We start from the raw sequence: 13,165 nt of genomic DNA on the forward strand, positions 1-13,165 counted from the left end.
ACACTTGTAACATCCTCATTTTCTGTAAAGACCTTTATAACTTTAGCAACCCAAAATGGATAGCCATTGGGATCTCCATCTGCTAGCACTGCAATCATGCAACCCTCCTTAATATCCTGTACTAAACCCCTATAAAGGTCTTCCATGGCTTCACGTTGTGCACGAGATATTCTGGAACCAATATACATCTCTCTTTCCACTGCCTGTGAAGAATTAATAATACCTTGAGATTGTTGATGTTCAACAATGTTTACTTCCTCATGTTCATTCGACACGTTTTGTGGCCAAATAAATAGATTTTTCAAAGGTATATCTTCATTTGTTATTGTTGAAATGATATCACTTTGATTATTGAAAAATGACTCCCACCAAACTGAATTAGCAATGTCATAGTACTCATATGTATATCTAATACATTTTTTAATTTCTTCTAGGCAATCAGAATAATTTATATCTATGTTTTGTCTATGTGCATTCTGAACTTCACCAACTGATTGTAATAACAATATTTTTGATGCAAATATTGGATGATCTGGAATGAACTTCAAAAATTGCAAACCTGATGACGGTGCCCATTCTGTAGTAGTTGAATACTTCTTGCCCCATATTAGTGTTTTCCCATTAATTTTTTTGATACGAAATTGATGTTGGAAGCTAATGTCATTAAGTTGTTCAATGCATTTCCCCTCACCATATGATCCCAGAATAAACCTTCGCATGACAACAATTTCTTCCAACACATCAAAAGTAGGCTCTGGCATGTATGATTTCTTAATACATTCAATTAGTGATGGCAAGCTCCCAACTTCCTTCCTCCTCAATGTGACTGAAAAATGACTGAACATCTGATCAATATGGTCATGAGTGTGCCCAACAAGAAGGAAACCAACCTTTACCTTTTGAAAAATTCTCAATTCAACAAGCATGTTTAGATATCCAAAAACAACCTGGATTTTGTTTTCACAGCAAGTGTTGTCCAATTGTAGATACAAAACTTCAGGAAGATTACCAGACCAATGAGAAATCACATCATGAATTATGGTTATGGTCAGATTTGCATCATTATGAATATTTGGAGCTGTAAAGTACACCCTTGGCAACATTTTCCCATTGAAGACCATACAACCGACCAAGTGAAACTGAATAAAATTTTCCTCCTGTAAATTTTTGGGTGTGCGAACAAAATGTGGTAGAAGTGTTTTCTTCTGGTCCATACCATCAATTATCAAACCCAAATATTTATTCGGATTATCATAAAACTTCTTTCGATGCTTGTACAACTTCTTCCTTTCGTTTGTTTGTTGTTCGCGATGCTCCTGAAGTTCTTTGACAATTAAATCTACACAACGTAAAAGAAATTCATTAAGAAATATGTTTTCATAGTTGATGACTATACAATTTTAAAAGTCAAAGTTATGAACGCTTACCTCTTTCTGAGCCTTCACATTTGTCTCCTTTTTATTTAAGAGAAGCATATGTACTGCAAATCCCCATCCTTGTCTTCTTAGGAATACGGACATTGTTGAATTCTTTCTTCCATACCTTCACAAAATATTGATATGTAATAAATTGGCCATGTCCCTCAGCACCTTCTGCATATTCTTTGTATAAGTTGTAGATTTCTCGTCTTGAAAAATTATCTGGAATATGTATTGTCTCTCTATTTGGCATACACTCTCCATGCTTTGAAAAGAAATCTTTCATCCATGACATTGCAGTATTTGATAATGGCCCGAACTGTCTTTATGACGTACTTCTGAATAAAATGTGGGATCCTTTTCCAAATTTTCTTGAATTCTCGAGAGACGAAAATTCCCAATCGAATGAAACATTTTGAAACCTTTTCTATAGATAAATAAAGTCCCAATATGATAATCATAACCTGACAATGTATATTGCATGCACCCAACTAAATATGAATTTTGCTTGATTTTATTCATTGACAAATATCTCTTCTTGCTTTCTAATGAAAATTTGAAATCCATATGTTTCAAGAAATCTTTTTGGCAACATTCACTTGAAATGAGAGCACTGATAGAACTTCTTCTCGTCAGATATTCTGCTCTACCCCTAGAACAACTTGCATTGATACGAAAAGGTCTGCTCCTACTCCTCGATACAATATTTCTTGGCAACATCTCCATCATTGGATCATCATTTGTATGAGGCTTTTCATCATCATTAAGAGGAATGTTATCCACACTATGATCAGCTCTACTTTTCAAATATTGACTTGGAGGATATTCTTCATCTTCCGCTTCTTCAGTGCTACTGTCATAGTCCTTACAATTCAGACTAAATGGAAAATCTAACTCGATGTTTAATGGATATTCTTCCTCATGTGCATTGTCAGTGCTACTCTCATAGTCCATAGAATTAGGACTACGTCAAAAATGTGACTGTTTACTTATTGAAGATGCTACATCCCATCCTTTGTCACTGCTACCTTTATACTCATTAGAATTAGGACTAAGTGCATCATCCTATCCTTCATCACTGCTGCTCTCATAGTCCTTAGAATTAGGACTAAGAGGACACAGTGACACTCCATTCTTTTGAAATTCATCATCACGCTCTTCATAACTATTGCTCTCATAGTCCGCAGAATTAGGACTAAGTGGACACTGTGGCACTCCAATCTTTTGAAATTCATCATCCCACTCTTCATCACTGCTGCTCTCATAGTCCTTAGAATTAGGACTAACTGGACACCTTGACACTCCATACTTTTGAAATTCAACATCATGCTTTTCATCACTACTACTCTCATAGTCCTTACAATTAGGACTAAGTGGACACTTTGACACTCCATTCTTTTGAAATTCGTTATCATGCTCTTCATCACTGCTGCTCTCATAGTCCTTAGAATTAGGACTAAATGGACACTGTGACACTCCATTCTTTTGAAATTTGCCATCATGCTCTTCAAAACTGCTGCTCTCATAGTCCTCAGAATTAGGACTAAGTGGACACCGTGACACTCCATTCTTTTGAACTTCACCATCATGCTCTTCAAAACTGCTGCTCTCATAGTCCTCAGAATTAGGACTAAGTAAACACCGTGACACTCCATTCTTTTGAACTTCACCATCATGCTCTTCAAAATTGTTGCTCTCACGGTCCTCAGAATTAGGACTAAGTGGACATTGTGACACTTCGTTCTTTTGAACTTCACCATCATGCTCTTCATCACTGCGGCTTTCATAGTCCTTAGAAGTAGGACTAAGTGGAATCTGTGACTCTTTATTTATTTGAAATTCTCCATCCCCTCTTTCGTCAGTGCTGCTGTCATAGTCCTTAGAATCAAGACTAAGTGGAAGAATTGACTTTCTATTCATAGAGGGAGAATTCCCGCTATATTCATCAATATGAATAGAGCTGTTACGCGATGAAGATGTTGATGGTGTATAAATCAAAACTTCACTATCATAACAATCCATCCCTTTCAAATAGAAGATGTTGAATGATACAAATGGAGAGTCTCCTAAAGATATTATATAGCTTAAAGAATCAAATTTTCCCTCTAAAAAGTTTCGCGAAAATATTTCCCTCCAAAAATTTTCGCGAAAATATTTCCCTCCAAAAAGTCTGTTAAATTTATTTACCTTGATTATTTTGTTCTACAATTTATTGAAAAATGTAAACTAAATTTTTTTATGAAATAAATCATTAAAATTAAAATTTTAAACTACAACTGCTACATTAATTATATTAATAGTTAAAGTATATAATATTTACTAAACAATTGATTTTTTTATTTTTATTTTATAATATATTCTAAAACAAATTATCTCACATTCAACCCATTGTAAAACAATTCTACAATATTCGTTTTATAATATTTTAAAACAAATTATCCCACATTCAACCCGTTGTAAAACAAATCTATAATATTCACTTTACAATATTTTAAAACAAATTATCCCACATTAACCGTACAGTAAAAAATATTCGTAATTTCACTTATATATTAAAATTTCATTATCACTATTACTAACATCACATCCAGACTTTCTGAAAATCATTGAAAGACTCATGAATTTGTGGAGAAGCTACATCGGTATCAACAACATATTCAATGAAGAATTCTTGCAATTGAAAGGTAAGTTAAATTTTTTTCCTTGAAAATTTTTATATTAAATTAGTTTAATGAAAAAGAATTTTTTTTTGAAATTAATAATTTTCCTGAGCCAAAATAACAATTACATCCATCGTGAGCATGGTGGGCCCAATCAAACTCAATCGCTTAATACCCGTGGGTGGTCCGCCGTGGTGTCGCGGGGTGGGCGGGGAGGTCGGGCGAGCGGGCGAGGTGTGAGGGCGTGGGGTAGCGGTAGGGGGTGTGGGGGCGGCCCAGCAGCTCACCTGCCTGTCGTGGGGTTGGGCGATTCTCATAATCACCCAATCCCCGCAGTGGGCGGGTGAGCTGCCAGGGTGGGCGCCACAGCCTGACTCGCCCCCTACCTCTAACCCCTCTCCCGACACCTTCACTCCCTTCACCCACACCCTGCGCCCCTGCCCCCTTAACCCCCTCAATGCCACCCTCATCCCTTACCATCAACCCCCCAGAGCCCTCACCCCCCCTGGCCCGCTCCCTTGCCCATCCCTCCCTCACGCCCCTCTCTCACCTCCCCGCGCCCTACTAGGCGCCCTCACCCCTCCCTCAGCCCCACCGGCGCCCTACCCATCCCGCCCCCCCGACCACCTCACCACAACCCCCGGCACCCACCTCCACCCCGCCGGGCGCCCCGCGGCACCCCACGTTCCCCACCCCCGGGCACGCCCCACCCTTCCCTCCCCTACCCTCCCCCTCTCGCCCGGGCGCCCCCCGCCCCTCCACACCACACCTCCCCCCCTCCGGGCACGCCGCGCCGCGCCCCACCCGACCTCCTCTCCCCTCCGGGCACCCCCTGCCCCAACCTCTCCCCGCCCAGGCGCGCCCCTCCCCACCCCACCCCCCCCCCGGGTGCTACACCGCGCCCCATTGCACCCCACCTCCCGCCCCGTCGCCCCCCGCCCCACCCTCCCTACCCCCCGCCCAAGCCACCCCCACCACACCCTCCCTCCCCCGGCTGCGCCCACCTCCCTACCTCAACCCCGCCACCCGGGCCGCCCGCGCCTCGCCCGACAGGTAACAGGGCAATTCCCATAATCGTCCTGCCACCTGCCGGGTGGGGGTGCAGGCGGCCCAGGTGGCGCTGCCTCGAAATCGCCTGGCAGGCGGCAAGGCGATTCCTGGAATCGCCGAATCACCCTGCCGCCTGCCAGGTGGGGGCGCGGGCGGCTCGGGTGGTGCTGGCCTCGGCTGCGCCACTCGGGCCGCCCGCGCCCGGCAGGCGGCAAGGCGATTCCGGGAATCGCCCTTCCGCCTGTCAGGTGGGGGCGCGAGCGGCTCGAGTTGCGGGTGGACGGGGCACGCTCGGGGGAGGGGGGTGGGGCGGGGATTGCCCGGGCAGGGGGAGGTGGGTGGGGCGCCTGGGGGGAGGTGCGGGGCGGGCGCCGGGGGGGGCGGTTGGGAGGGCACCCGGGCAGGGGTTGGGCTGCAAGGGAGTGAGAGGGCGCACCCGAGCGGTGGTGAGGGGTGGGTGAGGGCGCCCGGGCAGGGGGTGGGAGGGTTGGGGCGTGGGTGGTGGGAGGGCGCGCCCAGGTGGGGGGTGAGTGAGGGCGTCGGGCGGGGGCTCGGAGGGTTGGGGCGTGGGGGGTGGGAGGGCGCCCGCTCGAGGGGGTTGGCAAGGGGCGCCCGAGCGGGGGGGTTGGGAGGTTTGGGGCGCGAGGGGTGGTAGGGCGCCCGGGCGGAGGGTGGGTGAGGGCGCGGGGGTTGGGAGGGTTCCTGCCCCCAGGGGGGTGGTGGGTAAGGGTGCCCAAGCGAGGTGAGCGGGAGGGCTGGGGTGGGGTGGTGCGTAGGGGCGCCCGAGCGGGGGGTGGGGTGGGGAGGGGGTTGGGTGGGTTGGGTTGGAGGGGGTTGGTGGGGGCGCCCGCCTAGGGCGGGAGGGTGGGAGGATTGGGGCACGGGGGGTGCGAGGGTTGGGCGCCCGTGGGGGCGGGGGGTTGGGTTGGGGTGCCCGAGGAGGTGGTTGGTGCGGTCGGGCGCCTGAGCGAGGGGTTGAGAGGGCATGCCCGGGGGTGCGGCGGGGGGGTTGGAGCACGAGGGAGGGGGGGCGCTAGTGGGTGGCTTGGGTGCCCAGGAGAGGGCGCCCTGGAGGGGGGGCGCCCGTGGGTGGGTGGAGTGGAGTGTGGCAAGTAGCCAAGGGGTTGGGCAGAGAGGAGGAGGGCGCTCATGGGTGGGTGGAGTGGAGTGTGGCAAGCGCCAGTGGGGTTGGGCAGAGAGGGGGAGGGCGCTCATGGGTGATGGGGAACGGCGGCGGGGGCGCCTGGGGCTGGCGGATGGTGTAGAGCACCGATGGTGGTGGTGGGGCACCATTACATATATTTTTTTTGTACTTATTAAAAAAAATAGACATTTCATATAATATATATATATAGTTAATTTTGGAATGTTTTATTCGTGATTTACTTTTTTTACACTAGAATGTTAATGCATGCCCTTTTAGAATGTGAGGGGCGGTGGGTGGGGCGATTGTTGATCATACAAATAAAAAATTTATGATATATTTTCGTTGTTAATTTAAGTTAATATGTTTTTATTGTTTACTGATTTATGTGTTTCTATTTTTCAGGAAAATGGCATCAAAGAAAATTTCAGTGAATCTTTCTGGACCAAAGACTCTTAAAGGTGCATCTTCAAGAAACATTGGTGAATGAACTCCACCTGAGCTCATGACTAAAAATCTTTCAAGTGCCTCAAGTGATAAGAAGATGATTTCAGACTAGAAGAATTCGAAAGAGGAGAAATTTCCATCAAGAATCTAGTATGTGAAAGAAAGAGAAAGCACAAATGTGAATATATATATATATATATATATATATATATGATATACTGAATGATAATGGTTCTTTTGAGGTGATCGGAAGAGTCATAGATATGTGTTCGGTACCGGACACTAAAGTTGTTTACATACTTAAAAAAGCTCCCAAGTTACATGAAAGGATTAAATACCGACTATCATATTCATTGTATGACACGAGAGAGGTATCTACAAAGTTGTGTAAACAAATCGTAAATGAGATGACACAAAACACCGTAAGTATTGTTATTTATATTTGTATTTTGTGTTCTTGAAAGTGTCTCGCTATATTCTTTAACTTTGTTTTATATTGACATATGATATTTTGTTTGGCAGAATTTTGTTGAAAGTTGTTCAATTAGGTTGGGAGGCATTCATTTCATAGAGCATGATATCATGAAAGTTGTCAGCAGTTTTTACTCAGTGTCAGAAGAAGATATGGAAAATAAGCAAAATGTAGTAATTGATAATGCTACAAAACTACATCCAAAGAATCAGAAAAAAGGCCTCTGGTGGATAAATCTAGCAAGGATAAAAAAGTTACTTTTGAGAACGAAGAAGTTGAAATTGGCAATGAAGCATATGTTGCCATTACTGAAGATGACATTGGAACTGAGAAGAGCCATAAAAAACCAAAAGTAACAACACCCAAAAATAAATCTTTTGGGAATGTTATGACCAAGAAAAGTAAAGTTGAAGATTTTGAAGCAGTCATTACCAGCAGTCAAGAACCTAGTGAAACTTCAAAAGAAAGCAGAGAAATCATCTACATATACCACAAGATATACAACTGTTTTTCCAAATTTCTTGACAAATAAAGTTGCATCATCAAGATCATAATGTTTGAAATTGAGTTTCAGAAGATGCTCAGTTAGTTTTTCATACCAGGCTCGCGGTGCTTGTTTGAGGCCATATAAGGACTTCACCAGTTTGCATACTTTATGTTCATGTCCTTTCACAGCAAATCCTTCAGGCTGGGACATAAAAACATTCTCTTTTAGATCTCCATCAAGAAAGCAGTTTTTACATCCATTTGATGGACTTTCCAACCGTTCTGAGCTGCTAGGGCAAAGAGTGTCCGGATGGTAGCCCATTTTGTTGTGGGGGAAAAAGTCTCCTCATAATCGACCCCTTCCTTCTATGCAAAACCTTTTGCCACAACCCTAGCTTTGTGCTTGTCAAGTGAGCCATCAGATTTATACTTATTCTTGTAGACCCACTTGTTGCCGATTGGTTTGGTTCCTAATGGATGATCAACTAGCTTCCAAGTGCCATTCTTTATGAGGGCATCATACTCCTTTTGCATCGCTTCTTTCCATTCACCATGAGAAGCAGCTTCTTTGAAGGAAGTTGGTTCAAAATCTATAGACAAGTTCAATTCACAATCATAAGAAACATCCATATCAACAAGTGAATTGGAGTCATCTACATCACCTCCATTTTGTCGGTTTGAATTTCTATTTCCTATCTTTCCAACCTCATCAGGATGAACACTTTCAAGTGTCTTTGTCAGCCACTTTGGGGGACCTTTTTCAGGTGGTCCAGGCTGCTCCGTTGATTGAGTTGGGACTGAATCAAGATTGAGTCTCCCAATTCTGTCAATCACATCACTTAAAGCATCATCCGTTGTTGGAGTTTCATGCAGGGGAGAGTGTTCTTCAGAAGAAGATTCCACATGTTGATCTAGTATAGGAATCCCCCCTTCAATATGTGGAATCTGATTATCAAATTCTTGAAATGATTTTTCTTTTTCGAATCTATCCAAGCGATCAAGTTGTCGCTCAACAACATTGTCAGTTTTGGATGATTCAAGAAAAATTACATCTCTAGATACAACAAACTTTTTATTTACTTCATCATAGAGATGGTATGCTTTGGAGGTGTTTGAATACCCCAGGAAGATACACTTACGACTTCTAGCACCAAGTTTGTTTCTATGTACCTTTCGTATCAAGGCATAACAAGTGGAACCAAAGACCCTGAGATGCTTTATCGAAGGAACATGTCCATACCACATTTCATATGGAGTCTTGTTTCTAATAGCATGAGATGGACATCTATTCTTTATATATGCAGCACATAGAATAGCACCAACCCAAAACATTATCTTTACATTTTTGAAGAAGAGCATGGATCATACCATATTTAATATTGTCCTATTCATTCTTTCAGCTACACCATTCTGTTGGGGATTATAAGGCACAATTGTTTGATGTTTGATCCCATGTTGGCAATTCTTTTCCATTATCAGTGTGAATAGACCCAATATGAGATTGTGCATTATTTTCAATCCATTTATGAAAATTCTTGAATGTTTGAAAAGCATCAAATTTGTTCTTCAATAAATAAACCCAACACATTATGGTGTAGTCATCAACAAATGTCATCATATATTTATTTCCATTTGAAGAAGGAACATGCATTGGACCACATAAATCTGAATGAATGAGTTCAAGTTTTCTATGTGCTCTTGAATGTGAATCATGAAAAGACTGTTTGTTATGCTTTCCTAGAATGCAAGCATCACATTACGTAAGTTTCCTAGGAATTGTAGGCAAACCAGCAACACCATTTTTCTTCAACAAGAGGAGGTTGTCATAGTTCAAATGTCAAAATCTAGCATGCCATAATAAACTTGATGGAAGTGTACATTCTTCATGATGAGAATTGTATGAGAAATTTTGTGCACGAGCAAAGGTTCCTTGCAGCTTGAGAAGCCTTTCTTCTTCTATTCCCCTCATGACAAGTGAGTGGTCAGATGCTTTTCTTACCTCAAGCTTGCCATCAAACAGATGAATGGAATGAACTTGCTAGTGGATGTGGACCAAAGACAAAAAGTTTCTCTTGAGCTGTGGGAGATAGAGAACATGATGCAGAAGAAAGTCTGGAAGACTAGGCAATTGAAGCCTGATTGTGCCAAGCCCTGATGACTTGATTTTTTATTGATCTGCAAAGTATACTGCTCCATCAACATTGTCAGTAAATTCTTCAAAAAAATATTTTCTATGAGTCATGTGGCAGGTTGCTCCTGAATGAAGTAACCAATCATTTTTCCAAGAAGCAAGTGAAGCATTAAATAAATCTACATTTACTCCAACATTACATTGTGCCACAACATAGTGAGAAAATTCTGGTGCTTTACCTTTGTCTGTATCATCATTTTTACCTTTCTATTGGTTTCTTTGCTACTTAATTTTGTCCCATGGTAGCTTGCATGTAAAGGCATCATGTGATCCATTTCTTTTGCAGCATATGCAGTGCAAATCTGTCATTTCTCCTTGAGAGTGTCTGTCCCCCCTGCCTCTGAAATATCTTCCTCTTCCTCTTCGACCACCTCTTTCTCTAGAAGAATCTATAGCAAGATTCTTTTCTTTATGAGCAAGGCACACAATCTCTTCAGAAGATTCAGGGGCTGTCTTCTTTCCAAAATCTTTCTCTCTTTCAACAAACTTTTTCACAAGAGAGTCAAAGGTGATATCTTTGAGATTTCCATTTTCTTGTAATGACTCAAGATAATTGGAGTAAGTAGGATAAAGTGCCTTGAGAAAAGAGATAGGAGGAATATCCAATTCAACCTTAGTGGATTTTATATCATGCATTATAGACTTTACTTCAGATGCAAAAGCAAGAGGATCATTATTTTTCAGTTCAAGAGTGAAGAGTTTAATCATGAGTTGAACAACTTCAAGTGCTGAATGTGAGTCATAGAGTTATTTTAGCTTTTGTAAGGCTTCAAAAGCAGTTGAAAATGGTGAAATATAGCGACTCACCTATTCATTTACAGATGCTGCGATTAATGCATAAGCTTCGTTGTTCTTGTTTTCCCAAATGACGAGTTCTTTATCTGAGGTAGGTTGTTCTGGCTCTTTGTCTCCGTCTCCGACACACACTCCTTTCCACAACTCATTGAAAATGAGGGTGTGTTTTATCATCCGGGACCACCCAGGATATTTCTCCTTGCCAGTGAGAACTATTCCCACAATGGATATGATTGAATGCATTCTGTAACAAAAACTTCTGCTGCAAAATTTTACTCTTAATGTGAAAAAATATACATCTGATATGATGGGACAACATATTCAAATGTCAATCCGCATTCATTTGGATAGTGTTAAAGTATAGAATATGGCAATGTTTAAACATCACATATATGGCAGCGTTAAACAAGATCACTCCATTGATACATGGGAGAGCATAAATTCAATGTACAACACAAATATCAACCTTCACCTATTACAGACCACAGTATTGCCACAAAAGTGGCAAAAAAAAATATATTCACTGTGTATACATCCAGAAAATCTCATCAACAACGAGAACAATCACAAAAAAAAAAAAAAAAAAATTGTTGCCAGAACACTGCATTACAACAACAGTTATATATCATGGAGTGATAGCAGATCTCTGCTTCTCATTGGTCTGACCTGCTCATTGGAATTTTTGGAAATTTAGTGAGCTCGACGCTAGCAACACAAACACAGTGTCTCCTTAAAGGGCATTCAATGCATAAAAAATTAAATGGCATTCAATGTATATGAGAATGTAGAACTACAAATATACATATGCACCATTAATATGCATACGCATCATTTGAAATTTCACCATAGGGCATCTCACTGTAGCCCAGTAGCTAGAGGAGTTGTACACCTAGGAGGAGAACTTATGATAGTAAAAATATCACTACAATTGATAAAGGAAGGAGATCATGACACCAAATTATTTTGTATGACCATGATCCACTGCAAACACTCAAACAAGATTACCCACATCCCAGACAACCAAGGTAACACCCTCCTTTCCCACTCTAAAATTTAAGGTGAACTATTATGTTTCTTCAAAAATTTAATGGTAGAGCAATAGCTTGATCAATCATCATCAATTAGGTAAATTTCCAAACACGTCGATAATTTGGTAACTATCGAGCAAAATAACAACATTTTTAGGTCAATAACCATGGAAGAGGTGGAATCAACAATAATGGACATGCTAGCTAACAAATCCCCTGGCTCAAATGGATTTGCCACTAACTTCTTCCATCACTTCTAACCTATTGTGAAATGGGATGTGTGGAATATTGTGGAAGAATCCCATAACACTCATGAGTTCTCCCTACTCTAAATGCTACCTTCCTCACCCTGGCACATGTTGATGTGTTTTCATGTCACACAAACTAGAGTAATTTTAGTTCATATTTGAACCTACATCCCACTAGATGGAAACCAAATTTTGAAATCTTGAAAGTGACAGATGACCTTCACTTATTGATCATGAAGACTTGGAAAATCCTTAATGATTCAAATTCAATTTCAATATTGCAATGATTCCTCACACAAAGTTAATGGGGATGGATTCTTCTTTCAAAAGGATACTAAAAAAGAAGGAAAATTGTGGTAATTATACTCTCATTGTGTATCCTTATGTGCCATATTCATCTATCACTTTATAGAATCAAAAAATAGAGGTCATATACCTAAGATATTGTCAATTTGGTCCAAGAACACATAGAGTTTACTTACCCACATCCACTTCATTCTATATTGATCAATTATCCATTTATATTTTTCTTCATTTTTCATTTATCCTTATTATTTTCATTATCCATTTTTAGAATTTTGATCCTCTCATTATTTAACCATTTTTACTCTTTCTCCTTTACTTCCCCCACATGACTTCCTGACTTCCTTCTTTATTACTTTAATTCTTTCGCATGATTTCCATACCTTAGATGACTTCCTCCGACATTAATTTACTTCTCCTACATGATTTCCATACCTCACTTCACTTCCTGATGATTTTTCATAGAATCATATAACTCATAATTACTTCTTGTGATTTCTTACATTAATATTTTCTTGCATTCAAATTCATCATAAATAAGTTACACAAAATATCTCACCAATAGAAAAAAATGCCAATAAGATCATAGAGAGATAGCTAAACAAGAGACACAATATTTTACCCTAGGGAAACCCACATGGGGGAAAACACAACAAAATTTTCCTTAGAGAAAGTATTCAATTCAACAGAGATACATCTAATTCTTCTAGCCAAGAACAAGTTCAAACTGACTAGTAATATCACTATGGTCAAACCTAGTCAAATTTTACTTAGGCCAAGTCACAAATATGCCCAATCAACTCAACCTATTATGATCTATCTACATTTAAGTTCAGCCTCCCAGAATTTCCCAAAAACATGGCCTTTTTGCTGTCCAGAAACTCAAACCTCTACCCATAAAATGTTTCCGTGAAAACCATATG

The sequence above is a fragment of the Pinus tabuliformis genome, chromosome 1_2 (genome assembly GCF_031772625.1).
Source record: "Pinus tabuliformis cultivar Carrire ecotype Pingquan chromosome 1_2, CPIR1, whole genome shotgun sequence".
Lineage (NCBI taxonomy): Eukaryota > Viridiplantae > Streptophyta > Pinopsida > Pinales > Pinaceae > Pinus > Pinus tabuliformis.